The sequence below is a fragment of the Triticum dicoccoides genome, chromosome 7B (genome assembly GCF_002162155.2).
Source record: "Triticum dicoccoides isolate Atlit2015 ecotype Zavitan chromosome 7B, WEW_v2.0, whole genome shotgun sequence".
Classification (NCBI taxonomy): Eukaryota; Viridiplantae; Streptophyta; class Magnoliopsida; order Poales; family Poaceae; genus Triticum; species Triticum dicoccoides.
Window position 1 is genome coordinate 710,930,005 of NC_041393.1, and position 17,306 is coordinate 710,947,310.

At 44.8% G+C, this 17,306-nt stretch overlaps 1 non-coding gene and 1 pseudogene across 1 annotated transcript; both read left to right on the forward strand.

Annotated features, from left to right (window-relative positions):
- The first annotated feature begins 2,030 nt into the window (after positions 1–2,030).
- On the forward strand, positions 2,031–2,220 carry LOC119342272. Its single transcript, XR_005165505.1, has one exon. It is a non-coding gene; the product is annotated as a U2 spliceosomal RNA (small nuclear RNA).
- Positions 2,221–15,005: 12,785 nt separating this feature from the next.
- On the forward strand, positions 15,006–15,225 carry LOC119342284 (annotated as a pseudogene).
- Positions 15,226–17,306: the final 2,081 nt, after the last annotated feature.

Genomic DNA, 17,306 nt, shown 5'->3' on the forward strand with positions numbered 1-17,306 from the left:
GGATCCTGGTGCTCGCCTGGGAAAAACCTAGTGTTGGGCTACTGTGGAGTGTCCATAGCCAACTTTTTATGATGGATCCAAGCTTTTGATGATCATATGTGCTTTTCTGCTCCTTTTTGTATCGAGGTGGTATTGTCACTTTTCAGTGCCTAGTCCATTCTGCCCGGGTTGCCACTGCTGCTTTAGAATCTCAGAGTCAATCGGGCCATTATGCTCCCTTGAAAGGGCTTCATTGGACTGGACGCATCACTCACCTGGTCTTGCTAATGCGATCTGAACTGACATTTACTTGTCCTGAACTTGGTGTTGGTAATCTTAGAGTAGAATCTGTGCACTGTTTGGTGTGAGTGGTAGGAAGCCTGTCAAAATTGAGGCGATGGGAAGTCTGCATTGTAGCGATTGAATAGCCCGTACTTTTTGCTTAAGAAAATGGCTACACAAAGTACTATACCAACTGATAGCTAACCACCTGATTACTTGTACCTTTTTGCTCTTAATGCTTGAAAGCTTAGCCTCCTTCTTCTGTTAAGGTACATACTGTATTATTTTTCACCCTGTGATATGAGTCATGTGAAGATAGTACTGAAATGGTTCAATCATCCAGTTATTTCACAAAATATCGGGGAACGTCTCCCTGGTCGACTTTGGTCATTCTTAGTTTGGCACTCCCAAGTTTACTGGCCTAGAAATCAAACTTATTCACCACGAAGATTTTTAGTTTTCATGGATTTTGAACTCAACATCCCATTTAAATCCGTAAAGACAAAAGATAACAAAACCCCGTCCATTTGATTATTTATTTACAAATCAGGATTTCAGAGTTGTATAGAAAAATAACAGGTATCTACACGCATTTGTTCCTCTTCCTTTCGCGCGACCAACATGCTCATGGTTAGTTGCCAACCCATCATACACATGTAACCAGGATAACCCTTGCCGGGGAGCAAGTAGCTGGAAGGTGGCCTTCCATAGATTTGAGATTGACCTTCTAGTTCCCAACTGCCAACATAAATTTAAGGGCAAATCTGTCTGGTGGTACCCATTCTTATGCACATCCACCCTGGATCTTCCCAGATTGCTTGCTCATTTGTTATTGCCCGACAGCGACACGGCACCTTATGAGGCGTCAGCTCAACAAGAGTGGACTTTTACCTCATTGGCTAACCGAAAGAAAGTTGGAATTTGGTGACTAACCATGTATGTTTTCATCAGCAACTAAACAAGCATATTACTACTGGCGGTACGCACCGACTGGCAGATCCTTTGAAGGCAATGTGTAAAGAATGTCAACACTGGTTGCGACGGGTTACAGGCAGGAAAACGGTATGTTGGCATTGCGTCGATGATGCATTTTTTTGCTTCAGTCTTTTTTTTTTTGAGAAAAATCTTTTTTGTTGTTGAGGGGTGTTGCTTCAGTCTTCCTTGTCTAGCCAGCGTGCATCCTTTCTTTCACTGGTTGGATCTTCAGGTTTTAATTGGATCTTAGATTGGACTCCTTCCATGTGAGAGAGGGACGAGGGTGCTTTGCTACTTGATTATTTACAGCACACAGTCGTTGGCACGTGGTACGAATCTCACATCAGTTTTTTTTATATATCATCTGAACCTCAGCTTGTTGTCTGAAAGAAAACAAAGTTACTCTGGGAATTGGGAATCTCAGTTATTTTCTTGTTGAGAAATTTGGGAACCTCTGTTTTTTAGGAGAAGAGAAATCTCGGCTATTTTTTTAGGAGAAAAAAATTCTAGTAGTCTGCTGCGCCAATTAGAAGCAGCAGCCCAGTTTGTCCAAGCTGAAACAAACTGGGCCATCGATGCCTGTGGGCCGCGACCTTGTTCACGGGCTTGTTGGAATAGCCCAAACGGTAGGAGGCGCAGCAGGCGCAGAGCCAAGGCTACCCCGCGAATCTCTTCGGCCGAGCAAAGAAACGAACGCAATTGACTCGTCGGTGGAATAGTCCCGTACCGCTTTGCACTTGAGCGAAGGCGGTTCGTAGTGCAATAAAAGGGGACACACGGCCACGGTTTAAACCATACCTTTCTCGGCCTCTTGGCTAAGATCAAATGTAGTATCTGTTCTTATCAGTTTAATATCTGATACGTGGATCTACGGATCCATGAGATATTAAGTTAATTTTTTGTGGAGAAGGGTTGAGTGGCTTGCTGCTCAGCCCTCAAGCATTATCCGGGCGTTGCACTATAGCCTGGGCTGGCGCACCCCAACCAAACCAAAATCAAATAAATTACTCCTTGACGAACCAAACCAAAATCAAATAAATTACTCCCTTTGTAAACACCTGCAGACAATATCACATGTTTCAATTTGTTCAAAAAATTTAAAATAACTAGAGAAGTGTTGAAAGCCGACATTTTGGCAAATGTATTGTTTATATCCCAAAAAAATTCGTGATTGTTTGATAAGCACATATTTTGCGGGACAAAAAAGGGTGCAAGTGTTTGATAGTTTCTAGCATATATTTTGTGGGCTACGAATGTTGATTGAACGGAGAAAAAACATAGGGTATCACAGGGGAAAAGTCTTTCATCAATCCACAAGCAATTGGATGACTTACATCGCCATCATTCTATACACAACCAATATCTTATGGGTTGAACATGCTTGGTTCACCAACAACCTGAAAATACCTAAAGGTTGGCCAAAAAAAATAGCAAAAAGCTAACGCCAAGCATTTGAGATCGCAAAATTAAATGGCGTGAACTTTGCGATCATGTAAAAAAAAGCTAGAGTATATATATACGACTATGAGGTGCACATATAAACTAAAAAAAAGGTCCCCACAACATTCAGTATCTCAAGAGAATCTCCAATAAATGATGTAGATATTAAAAATAACTAATTTTTGCATCTTCGAAGCCTAAAAACCCGCCTCGAACAGATGATGTAGATGCCAAAAAAGAAAGAACATCATAGCCTCCCGGAGATGTAAAATACAACACGTTGAGATGCAAACACATATTCACCTTTAGGAGATGTAAAACGGTTGGTTGAGTGCGAACTGTCCAACTGCCTTCATTCGGCTTCCGCCTGCCGCCGCCATGGCCGACGCCAATGAACCCGCATTTTCTTCGGTACCACCACCGCTGGTCTGACCAACCTCGCCGTAGCCGCCGTCGGCGTGACCACGGTCCCCAATTCGGCCTCCGCCTCCGTGCCGCCGCCACCATGTTGCCGCATCAGATTTGCCCCACCTTGGCCGGTCGTTGTCGTGCCGGAGCCGCCTGCAAAGAAGCAATAGGCCGCCAAGTCATGGGATGGAGGCGTGAAGCGGCCGACGGTGAGGTGGCGCAACCCAGAAGAAGAAGAAGGAGAAGAAGAAGAAGAAGAAGGAGAAGAAGAAGAAGAAGGAGAAGAAGAAGAAGAAGAAGAAGAAGAAGAAGAAGAAGAAGAAGAAGAAGAAGAAGAAGGAGAAGAAGAAGAAGGAGAAGGAGAAGGAGAAGAAGGAGAAGAAGGAGAAGGAGAAGAAGAAGGATAAGAAGGAGAAGAAGGAGAAGGAGAAGAAGCGGCGAACCAACCTCGGCCGACCAAATTTTGAAGCCGGACGCGGCTGTGAGGGGCGATTGGCTTCCGCCGGCGGCCGTGGCTTCCTCCTCCGGCCCAAGAGGCCCTCCTCCACCACCGTCGGCCATGGAGGATGACATGGTCACGCCGACGGCCACCGCATCCAACGTATTTAACAAAATGTCCCAAAGGTAAAAAAATGTCGATGATGATCAAAACATCGACAAAGAAGCCATTGACGATGATCATACCACCGCCGTCAATGTCACTAGTGACAATGGAGAGGATGAAAATTGAGTGCTTTTGATGTTTATGTGCATTTTAATTTGTTGGACCATGAACTTTGTTTGAGACAATGCACTTTTGATTGTAGGACTTCAAACTATGAATGATGATGCACTTGTGTTGATAGAAATTTGACGCAAATTGCTATTCCAATGTTGAAATGCGGTTGTACATCGGCTATAAAGTGGCTGTACTGCAACCGCGGGTTTTTTACATCTCCATTTTACATCATCTATTGGAGTTGCACTTTACATCTCCAATATACATCATCGGTTGGAGTTGGCTCTTTTTGGAGATATAAAAACACTTTTTAGAGATGTAAATTATATCTTCAAATTTGCATTATCTATTGGAGATGCTCCAATAATGATAGAACTTTAGGCAGTACTAAAGTTTAACATAATTTACTCCTGGTTTTACTGTACTTGAAAATACGTCTTTCAACGTTAAGATAGTAACCCAAGCGACTGTAAGTCTATTTTTCTTATTTTTCCAAAAAGAGAGTATATTTATATTGCGAAGATACCAATTACATCCAGCCTATGCACCTATAAGATATCGAAAGACATTCAGGATGAACACAACCAAGAACAAAATATAAAATAGAGAAATATAAAAACAAAGACCCCGTTGCAGTGATGAAACACTCGCAACAACAACACTCTAACCACAACCAAAGACAACACTCGAACCGCAAAAAAGGTTCTCCAAAAGTGACGTCTCCAAGAAAGGAAAAAAAATGCACAAGCATTATGGTCGCGCGATCAAGGATCTTGAGTTTTATTGGGCTTTCACCCAGTAAATCGAGGTTCAGTGCTCGAGAGCGACACCAAAATGCTTTCCACCTGTGACGCCAGCCCATGCTGCGAAGGACGCTGCTGCAAGTACTCAACACCCGACACACAGGAAAAACCTGTGCCACAAGTCTTCATCTTAGCCAAAACTCCTCTCCGCCATTACAAGCCTTGCATCACAGCCGTCATGACTTTCTTCACCACTGTCAATGCATGGAAATCTATACTTAGACGTGTCACATGGCATCGGCAAGATAGCAGAGCTTCGTGCCATGCCCTCATGAAGCCTCTCTAGCCGAAGATAAGGGGGCGCCCGAACGGATCAATTCCGATCTAAAATTTCAGTAGTGCCATGCGCCAATAGCTGAGATCTCCGAGAGGAAGACCGGAACTCGTCGGCGTCCAGATCAAGGAGGCCAGCATGAAGCAGATCGACAAATTGAAACTTGAAGACCAACAAGACCAACTACCTTTATTCAAGCCGAGCCAGTAGCCCCCACGCCACCAGCCGGTTGTAGAGGAGAAGACGAACCAAAACGCCACCAACCTTGCTGGATCGGGTGGAGATCAGGCCAAAAAAGACCCGTGTCGCCGCCTCCCGCGGAGAGCAAGCTGTCTGGCCAAAGCACGCAGCGGCCGCCGCAACCCGCCGGCCCAGATCGGCCCAAAACGGGCCCACTCCTGCCGCCACCCACCATGGCAGCAACGCCTTGAGTGGTGCCGCCGAAGACCGGCCTCGCTCGATCCGCCCACCCCGAGTGCCGCCACCACAATGCCTTGCCCTCCACATCCCACCATCCGCATGCGTCCACCATTATGCATCTCCGCCCCGATGCACCGTCGCTGCATGCCTCCTCAACCCTTAGCCTTTGGCGAGACGAGTGCCGCCACCGGTGCCGACAGCCAGTGAGGTCGGCCTAAGGCTGGTGCTGGCTAGGGTTGAGGGGGCCTCTGTTGGGGATCGTAGCAGAAAATCAAAATTTTCCTACGTGTCACCAAGATCTATCTAAGGAGAAACCAGCAACGAGGGGAAGGAGAGTGCATCTACATACCCTTATAGATCGCTAAGCGGAAGCGTTCAAGAGAACGGGGTTGAAGGAGTCGTACTCGTCGTGATCCAAATCACCGGAGATCCTAGTGCCGAACGGACGGCACCTCCGCGTTCAACACACGTACAGCCCGGTGACGTCTCCCACGCCTTGATCCAGCAAGGAGAGAGGGAGAGGTTGAGGAAGACTCCATCCAGCAGCAGCACAACGGCGTGGTGGTGGTGGAGGAGCGTGGCAATCCTGTAGGGCTTCGCCAAGCACTGCGGGAGAGGAGGAGTAGGAGAGGTAGGGCTGCGCCAATAGAGGGAGAAACTCATGTGTTGGGTAGCCCCCAAGCCTCAAGTATTTATAGGGGGAGGGGAGGGGGCTGCGCCCCCTTTAGGGTTCCCTCCCAAAGGGTGGTGGCAGCCCCCAGATGCCACCTGGGCGGCGGCCAGAGGGGGAGAGAGGGGAGGCGCGCCTGGGGTGGGCCTTAGGGCCCATCTGCCCTAGGGTTTGCCCCCTCCCACTCTCCCTTGCGCCTTGGGCCCCTTGTGGGGGGCGCACCAGCCCACCTAGGGCTGGTTCCCTCCCACACTTGGCCCATGCAGCCCTCCGGGGTTGGTGGCCCCACTTGGTGGACCCCCGGCACCCTCCCTGTGGTCCCGGTACATTACCGGAAAAACCCGAAACTTTTTCGGTGACCAAAACAGGACTTCCCATATATAAATCTTTACCTACGGACCATTCCGGAACTCCTCGTGACGTCCGGGATCTCATCCGGGACTCCGAACAACATTCGGTAACCACATACAAACTTCCTTTATAACCCTAGCGTCATCGAACCTTAAGTGTGTAGACCCTACGGGTTCGGGAACCATGCAGACATGACCGAGACGTTCTTCGGTCAATAACCAACAGCGGGATCTGGATACCCATGTTGGCTCCCACATGTTCCACGATGATCTCATCGGATGAACCACGATGTCAAGGACTCAATTGATCCCGTATACAATTCCCTTTGTCTAGCGGTATTGTACTTGCCCGAGATTCGATCGTCGGTATCCCAATACCTTGTTCAATCTCGTTACCGGCAAGTCTCTTTACTCGTTCCGTAACACATCATCCCGTGATCAACCCCTTGTTCACATTGTGCACATTATGATGATGTCCTACCGAGTGGGCCCAGAGATACCTCTCCGTTAACCGGAGTGACAAATCCCAGTCTCGATTCGTGCCAACCCAACAAACACTTTCGGAGATACCTGTAGTGCACCTTTATAGCCACCCAGTTACGTTGTGACGTTTGGTACACCCAAAGCATTCCTATGGTATCCGGGAGTTGCACAATCTCATGGTCTAAGGAAATGATACTTGACATTAGAAAAGCTTTAGCATACGAACTACGATCTTTGTGCTAGGCTTAGGATTGGGTCTTGTCCATCACATCATTCTGCTAATGATGTGATCCCGTTATCAACGACATCCAATGTCCATGGTTAGGAAACCGTAACCATCTATTGATCAACGAGCTAGTCAACAGAGGCTTACTAGGGACATGGTGTTGTCTATGTATCCACACATGTATCTGAGTTTTCTTTCAATACAATTATAGCATGGATAATAAACGATTATCATGAACAAGGAAATATGATAATAACTAATTTATTATTGCCTCTAGGGCATATTTCCAACAGTCTCCCACTTGCACTAGAGTCAATAATCTAGTTCACATCGCCATGTGATCAACACTGATAGGTCACATCGCCATGTGACCAACATCCAAAGAGTCTACTAGTGTCTTAAACTAGTTCACATCACCATGTGATTAAGTCTTAATGAGTTCTAGGGTTTGATCATGTTTTGCTTGTGAGAGAGGTTTTAGTCAACGGGTCTGCAACATTCAGATCTGTATGTACTTCGCAATTCTCTATGTCATATTGTAAATGCTGCTTCCATGCTCCACTTGGAGCTATTTCAAATGGTTGCTCCACTATACGTATCCGGTTTGCTACTCAGAGTCATTCGGATAGGTGTTAAAGTTTGCATCGACGTAACCCTTTACGCCGAACTCTTTATCACCTCCATAATCGAGAAACATGTCCTTATTTCTTCTAAGGATAATTTTGACCGCTGTCCAATGATCCGTTCCTGGATCATTCTTGTACCCCTTGACTGATTCATGGCAAGGCACACTTCCGGTGAGGTACGCAACATAGCATACTATAGAGCCTACGTCTGAAGCGTAGGGGATGGCCTTCGTCCTTTGTCTCTATTCTGCCGTGGTCGAGCTTTGACTCTTAACTTCATACCTTACAACTCAGGCAAGAACTCCTTCTTTGACTGATCCATCTTGAACACCTTCAAGATCATGTCAAGGTATGTGCTCATTTGAAAGTATTATTAAGCATTTTGATCTATCTTATAGATCTTGATGCTTATTGTTCAAGTAGCCTAATCCAGGTTTTCCATTGAAAAAACACTTTTTAAATAACCCTATATGCTTTCTAGAAATTCTACATCATTTCTGATCAACAATATGTCAACAACATATACTCATCAGAAATTCCATAGTGCTCCCACTCACTTCTTTGGAAATACAAGTTTCTCACAAACTTTGTATAAACCCAAAATCTTTGATCATCTCATCAAAGCGTACATTCCAACTCCGAGATGCTTACTCCAGTCCTTAGAAGGATTGCTGGAGCTTTGCATATTTGTTAGCGTCTTTCAGGATTGTCAAAGACCTTCTGGTTGTATCACATACAACCTTTCCTCAAGAAAAACTGTCAAGGAAACAATGTCTTGACATCCTATATGCAAGATTTCATAAATAATGCAGTAACTGCCAATCCAATTCCAACAGACTCTTAGCATCGCTATGAGTGAGAAAGCCTCATCGTAGTCAACTCCTTGAACTTGTCAGAAAACATCTTAACGACAAGTCGAGCTTTCTTAATGGTGATTCTTACCATCATTGTCTGTCTTCCTTTTAAAATCCATCTGTACCCAATGGCCTTACGACCATCAAGTATTTCTTCCAAAGTCATGGATCCTTTCTCGGATTTTATGGCCTTGAGCCATTCGTCAGAATCCGGGCCCACCATCGCTTCTCCATAGCTCATAGGTTCATTGTTGTCTGGCAACATGACCTCCAAGACAGGATTACCGTACCACTCCGAAGCAGTACGTGTCCTTGTCGTCCTACGAGGTTCGGTAGTGACTTGATCCGAAACTTCATGATCACTATCATAAGCTTCTACTTCAATTGGTGTAGGCACCACGGAAACAACTTCCCGTGCCCTGCTACACACTAGTTGAAGTGACGGTTCAATAACCTCATCAAGTCTCCACCATCCTCCCACTCAATTCTTTGGAGAGAAACTTTTCCTCGAGAAAGGACTCGTTTTTGGAAACAATTACTTTTGCTTCCGGATCTGAGATAGGAGGTATACCCAACCATTTTGGGTATCCTATGAAGATGTATTTATCCGTTTTGGGTTCGAGCTTATCACGACGAAACTTTTTCACATAAGCGTCGCAGCCCCAAACTTTTAAGAAACGACAACTTAGATTTCTCCAAACCATAGTTCAAACAGTGTCGTCTCAACGGAATTACGTGGTGCCCTATTAAAGTGAGTGTGGTTGTCTCTAATGCCTAACCCATGAACGATAGTGGTAATTTGATAAGAGACATCATGGTACGCATAATATCCAATAGGGTGCAACTATGATGTTCGGACACACCATCACACTATGGTGTTCCAGGCGGTATTAATTGTGAAACAATTTCCACAATGTCTTAAATGTGTGCCAAAGCTCGTAACTCAGATACTCATCTCTATGATCATATCATAGACATTTTATCCTCTTGTCACAATGATCTTTAACTTCACTCTGAAATTACTTGAACCATTCAATAATTCAGACTTGTGTTTCATCAAGTAAACATACTCAACATCTACTTGAATCATCTGTGAAGTCAGAACATAACGATATTCACTGCATGCCTCAGCACTCATTGGACTGCACACATCAAAGTGTGTTACTTCCAACAAGTTGCTATCTTGTTCCATCTTACTGAAACCGAGGCTTTTCAGTCATCTTGCCTATGTGGTATGATTTGCATATCTCAAGTGATTCAAAATCAAGCGAGTCCAAATGATCCATCTGCATGGAGTTTCTTCATGCGTATACACCAATAGACATGGTTTGCATGTCTCAAACTTTTCAAAAACGAGTGAGTCTAAAGATCCATCAACATGGAGCTTCATCATGCATTTTACACCAATATGACTTACATGGCAGTGCCACAAGTAAGTGGTACCATCATTACTATCTTATATCCTTTTGGCATGAAAATGTGTATCACTACGATCGAGATTCAATAAATCATTCCTTTTAGGTGCTAGACCATTGAAGGTATTATTCAAATAAACAGAGTAACCATTATTCTCCTTAAATGAATAACCATATTGCGACAGACATAATCCAATCATGTCTATGCTCAACGAAAACACCAACAACAATTATTTAGGTTTAACACCAATCTCGATGGTAGAGGGAGCGTGCGATGCTTGATCACATCAACCTTGGAAACACTTCCAACACGTATCGTCAGCTCACCTTTAGCTAGTCTCCGTTTATTCCGTAGCTTTTATTTTGAGTTACTAACACTTAGCAACCGAACCGGTATCTAATACCCTGGTGCTACTAGGAGTACTAGTAAAGTACACATTAACATAATGTATATCCAATATACTTCTATCGACCTTGCCAGCCTTCTTATCTACCAAGTATCTAGGGTAATTCTGCTCCAGTGGCTGTTCCCCTTATTACAGAAGCACTCAGTCTCGGGTTAAGGTTCAACCTTGGGTTTCTTCACTGGAGCAGCAACTGATTTGCCGTTTCATGAAGTGTCCCTTCTTGCCCTTGCCCTTCTTGAAACTAGTGGTTTCACCAACCATCAACAATTGATGCTCCTTCTTGATTTCTACTTTCGCGGTGTCAAACATCGTGAATACCTCAAAGATCATCTATCCCTGATATGTTATAGTTCATCACGAAGCTCTAGCAGCTTGGTGGCAATGACTTTGAAGAAACATCACTATCTCATCTGGAAGATCAACTCCCACTCGATTCAAGTGATTGTTGCACTCAGACAATCTGAGCACAAGCTCAACCATTGAGCTTTTCTCCCTTAGTTTGCAGGCTAAGAAAATCGTCGGAGGTCTTGTACCTCTGACGTGGGCACGAGCCTGAAATCCCAATTTCAGCCCTCGAAACATCTCATACGTTCCGCGACGTTTCGAAATCGTCTTTGGTGCCTCAACTCTAAACCGTTTAACTGAACTATCACGTAGTTATCAAAACGTGTATGTCAGATGTTCGCAACATCCACAGACGACGTTTGAGGTTCATCACACTAAGCGGTGCATTAAGTACATAAGCTTTCTACTGTCCGCATAATCGCTACTGTCTACTTTCAACTATATTTTCTCGAGGAACATATCTAAACAGTGGAACTAAAGCGCGACATTACGACATAATTTGCAAAGATCTTTTGACTATGTTCAGGATAATTAAGTTCATCTCATGAACTCCCACTCAGATAGACATCCCTCTAGTCATCTAAGTGATTACATGATCCGAGTCAACTAGGCCGTGTCCGATCATCACGTGAGACGGAGTAGTCATCATCGGTGAACATCTTCATGTTGATCGTATCTACTATACGACTCATGCTCGACCTTTCGGTCTCTTGTGTTCCGAGGCCATGTCTGTACATGCTAGGCTCGTCAAGTTAACCTAAGTGTTTCGCGTGTGTAAATCTGGCTTACACCCGTTGTATGTGAACATAAGAATCTATCACACCCGATCATCACGTGGTGCTTCGAAACGACGAACTTTCGCAACGGTGCACAGTTAGGGGGAACACTTTCTTGAAATTTTAATAAGGGATTATCTTATTTACTATCGTCGTTCTAAGCAAATAAGATGCATAAACATGATAAACATCACATGCAATCAAATAGTGACATGATATGTCCAATATCATTTTGCTCCTTTTGATCTCCATCTTCGGGGCTCCATGATCATCATCGTCACCGGCATGACACCATGATCTCCATCATCATGATCTCCATCATCGTGTCTTCATGAAGTTGTCTCGCCAACTATTACTTCTACTACTATGGCTACCGGTTAGCAATAAAGTAAAGTAATTACATGACATTGTTTAATGACACGCAGGTCATACAATAAATAAAGACAACTCCTATGACTCCTGCCGATTGTCATACTCATCGACATGCAAGTCGTGATTCCTATTACAAGAACATGATCAATCTCATACATCATATATCATTCATCACATTCTTCTTGGCCATATCACATCACATAGCATACCCTGCAAAAACAAGTTAGACGTCCTCTAATTGTTATTTGCATGTTTTACGTGGCTGCTATGGGTTTCTAGCAAGAACGTTTCTTACCTACGCTAAACCACAACGTGATATGCCAATTGCTATTTACCCTTCATAAGGACCCTTTTCATCGAATCCGTTCCGACTAAAGTGGGAGAGACTGGCACCCGCTAGCCACCTTATGCACCAAGTGCATGTCAGTCGGTGGAACCTGTCTCACGTAAGAGTACGTGTAAGGTCGGTCCGGGCCGCTTCATCCCACAATACCGTCGAAACAAGATTGGACTAGTAACGATAAGCATATTGAACAAAATCAACGCCCACAACTACTTTGTGTTCTACTCGTGCAAAGAATCTACGCAATAGACCTAGCTCATGATGCCACTGTTGGGGATCGTAGCAGAAATTCAAAATTTTCCTACGTGTCACCAAGATCTATCTAAGGAGAAACCAGCAACGAGGGGAAGGAGAGTGCATCTACATACCCTTGTAGATCGCTAAGCGGAAGCGTTCAAGAGAACGGGGTTGAAGGAGTCGTACTCGTCGTGATCCAAATCACCGGAGATCCTAGTGCCGAACGGACGGCACCTCCGCGTTCAACACACGTACAGCCCGGTGACGTCTCCCACGCCTTGATCCAGCAAGGAGAGAGGGAGAGGTTGAGGAAGACTCCATCCAGCAGCAGCACAACGACGTGGTGGTGGTGGAGGAGCGTGGCAATCCTGCAGGGCTTCGCCAAGCACCACGGGAGAGGAGGAGTAGGAGAGGTAGGGCTGCGCCAATAGAGGGAGAAACTCATGTGTTGGGCAGCACCCAAGCCTCAAGTATTTATAGGGGGAGGGGAGGGGGCTCCGCCCCCTCTAGGGTTCCCTCCCCAAAGGGTGGCGGCAGCCCCCAGATGCCATCTGGGCGGCGGCCAGAGGGGGAGAGAGGGGAGGCGCGCCTGGGGTGGGCCTTAGGGCCCATCTGCCATAGGGTTTGCCCCCTCCCACTCTCCCTTGCGCCTTGGGCCCCTTGTGGGGGGCGCACCAGCCCACCTAGGGCTGGTTCCCTCCCACACTTGGCCCATGCAGCCCTCCGGAGTTGGTGGCCCCACTTGGTGGACCCCCGGGACCCTCCCGGTGGTCCCGGTACGTTACCGGAAAAACCCGAAACTTTTCCGGTGACCAAAACAGGACTTCCCATATATAAATCTTTACCTCCGGACCATTCTGGAACTCCTCGTGACGTCCGGGATCTCATTCGGGACTCCGAACAACATTCGGTAACCACATACAAACTTCCTTTATAACCCTAGCGTCATCGAACCTTAAGTGTGTAGACCCTACGGGTTCGGGAACCATGCAGACATGACCGAGACGTTCTTCGGTCAATAACCAACAGCGGGATCTGGATACCCATGTTGGCCCCCACATGTTCCACGATGATCTCATCGGATGAACCACGATGTCAAGGACTCAATTGATCCCGTATACAATTCCCTTTGTCTAGCGGTATTGTACTTGCCCGAGATTCGATCGTCGGTATCCCGATACCTTGTTCAATCTCGTTACCGGCAAGTCTCTTTACTCGTTCCGTAACACATCATCCCGTGATTAACCCCTTGTTCACATTGTGCACATTATGATGATGTCCTACCGAGTGGGCCCAGAGATACCTCTCCGTTAACCGGAGTGACAAATCCCAGTCTCGATTCGTGCCAACCCAACAGACACTTTCGGAGATACCTGTAGTGCACCTTTATAGCCACCCAGTTACGTTGTGACGTTTGGTACACCCAAAGCATTCCTACGGTATCCGGGAGTTGCACAATCTCATGGTCTAAGGAAATGATACTTGACATTAGAAAAGCTTTAGCATACGAACTACGATCTTTGTGCTAGGCTTAGGATTGGGTCTTGTCCATCACATCATTCTGCTAATGATGTGATCCCGTTATCAACGACATCCAATGTCCATGGTTAGGAAACCGTAACCATCTATTGATCAACGAGCTAGTCAACAGAGGCTTACTAGGGACATGGTGTTGTCTATGTATCCACACATGTATCTGAGTTTTCTTTCAATACAATTATAGCATGGATAATAAACGATTATCATGAACAAGGAAATATGATAATAACTAATTTATTATTACCTCTAAGGCATATTTCCAACAGCCTCTGGTGCCGCCCGAGCGGGGGTGACACGGGAGAAAATTGCTTCGACATCTATGGTTCAACAGACTGAAAAAAAACAAACAATTTTTAAGGAATTCTATGTGGTATAAAGTATAAAAGTTTTTGACAAAGTTAATTACTGTATGTATGTAACCACTCAGTTATGATGAATCCAATCTTTCTGATATTTGTGTGTGCTTTGTTGCACCTTTTTTATTCTAAGTGGCACTGTCACTTTTCAGTGCCAGGTCCACTCTACATTGACGGCAGCGGTTGTCCTGACAGATTACATGTATATGCTGGGTTGGCAACTAACCATGAGCATGCTGGTTCGGCAAAAGAGGAACAAATGCGTGTAGATGCCTGTTCTTTTTTCAGTACCACTCTGAAACTTGGTTTATAAATAATAAAATAAATGTGCCTCTACATTGACGGCACGAGATTCAAAAGTAAATGTAAAGCTAAGTAAAAAAGATAAACTGTTTATCTCTGTCACAATTGCTCCATTCGGACCCTGGCCCGAATTGTCGATAGCATTCACGACGTCCTTCGCATCCGAGGCCACTAGCACATCCCGGAGATGAAGTCCAGTTGGTCCTATCCTAAACAAACTGGGCCATCGGTGCCTGTGGGCCGTGGCCTTGTTGACGGGCTTCTAGGAAGGCCCCAAACGATAGGAGGCTCGCTCGGGGAACGAACGCATCTTTGGGTTAGTGGAATAGTCTCGTATCGCTTTTGCACTTAGCGAAGGCGGTTCGTACAGCAATAAAACTGGACATAGGGTCGACCTCCAAACCATACCTTTCTCGGCCTCTTGGCTAAGATCAAATGTAGTATCTGTTTTTATCAGTTTAATATCTGATAGATGGATCTGTTTTTATCAGTTTAATATCTGATAGATGGATCTACAGATCCATGAGATATTAATTTAATTTTTTGTGGGGGTTTTTGGCTTTGCTCTCGAGACCTTGAGTGTTGCCTGGGCGTTGCACTAAAGCCTTGGTAGACATGCCCCAACCAAATCAAAATCAAATAAATTATTTTCTTAAGCAAACCCGAACCAAAAATGTTTTACCTAACTAATATTAGTCACAACAATCAAAGATGATTCAAGGCATTCAAATAAAATAAAATAACCAAACAAGCGTTGAGAGCTGTCGTTTTGGCCAAGTGACTGCAAGCCTATGGGTTCAACAGACTGAAAAATACAACTTTTAAGGGCTTCACTCACTATGAATCCAATCTTTTTTATATTTGTATGTGCTTTGCATTGCAGCACCTATTTGCATCCAAGTGGCACTGTCACTTTTCAGTGCCAAGTCCACTCTGCCGGGGTAGTTACTGCTGCTTTAAAAATCTCAGAGTCAACCGGGTCATTATGTTCCCTTGAAAGGGTTTCATTGGACTGGACGCATCACTCACCTGGTCTTGCTAATGCAATCCATTTTGACACAATGAACTGACATGTTGGGACGTATGGCTTAGGAGCTGGTTGTCCGAAACTTGATGTTGGTAATCTTTGAGTAGAATCTGTACCATGTTTTGGTAGGAAGCTGTCAAAATTGGGGGCAATAGAAAGTCTGCATTGTAGCGGTCCAATAGCCCGTACTCTTTTGCTTAAGAAAATGGCTACATAAAGTACTATACCAACTGATAACTAACCAGCCGAGTACTTGTACCCTTTCGTTCTTAATGCATGAAAGCTTAGCCTCCTCTCTTCTTTTAAGTTAGTATGTCCCTGTGTCCATATATTCATCCACCGAATTTTACAGGCCTGCAAATCAAACTTGTTCACCTCAAAGAATTTTAGTTTGCCTGAATTTTTAATGAAACATCCCATGTAAATCCGTAAAGACGAAAAAAAAAACCATCTATTTGGTTATTCATAAATCAAGATTTCAGAGTGATATAGAAAAAGAACAGGTATGTACACACATTTGTTCCTCTTAGTTTGTTACACTGACCTCGATGTCTAGTGTGTGCCGCGGCAGGGACACGGCCACGCCTTATGAGGCGTCAGCTCAACAACAGAAGACTTTTAAGCTGGACTTTGGTGCTCACTCTGCTGCTAGTTAGCCATGTATGTTTTCAGCAACTAAACAGACAATATTCCTGCATATTGTTGCTTCAGTCCTTTTTTCCCCTTTTTCTGCGAAAGCTTCAGTCCTCATTGTCTTACCAGCGCCCATCTTTTCTTTCACTGTTTGGATCTTCAGGGTTTGCTTGGATCTTAGGTTGCACTTCTTCCATGCGCGAGAGGAATAAGGTTGTTTGCTACAACTTGTCAGACAACACACTGCCATTGGCTTGTGAAGCTACGAATTGCTACGTCCATTTTGCATCATGTTTCTTACTGTTATTTATTTTTATTGTATAATCAGTGGCGAATGCAAAAATAATTTTCAGGTGTGGCGGAGCTTATGAAGGAGAAAAGGATGTAAAATGCAACTGACCAAAAACTGTCTAGAATATTAGATATATAAATACTTTGTGTTTTGCAAATACAACTAAAATACAAATTTAAGTACCATATTCTATTATCCTGCATGTACTCGTGCTCTGTTCGGCGGAGTTTTACATCATCCCCACCGGCTACGTACTTGTAGTACCAGGTCCATATCCAGCACGTAGGTGTACTAGTACATTCGGTTCAAATTTAGGTGTGGCAGCTGCCAGGCCTTGCCAGATAGCTGGCTCCGCCACTGTGTATAATAATACTTTTTGGAGTAATTCTAATATATTTTCTCTCATAATATGCAAGGTATACACAAAGAGGGAGAATTTTGGCAGCTGGAAATCTGAGCCTGAAGAAACTACGTCAAGCTACCTATTTTGCACAACTCCAGATGAACTGAAACTTCACAAGGATTTTTTATGGAATATTTAATAAATATCATAGCAAATAAGTACCAGAGGGGGCCACCAGGCGGGCACAACACCTGAGCGCGCCTGGAGGCCCAGGCGCACCCTGGTGGGTGCTGCCCCCTCGGTCCACCTCCGGTGCCCGTATTCTAGTATATAAGTCATTTTGAACTAAAAAAAATCAGGAAATGACTTTTGGGATGAAGCGCCGCCGTCTCAAGGCAGAACCTGGGCAG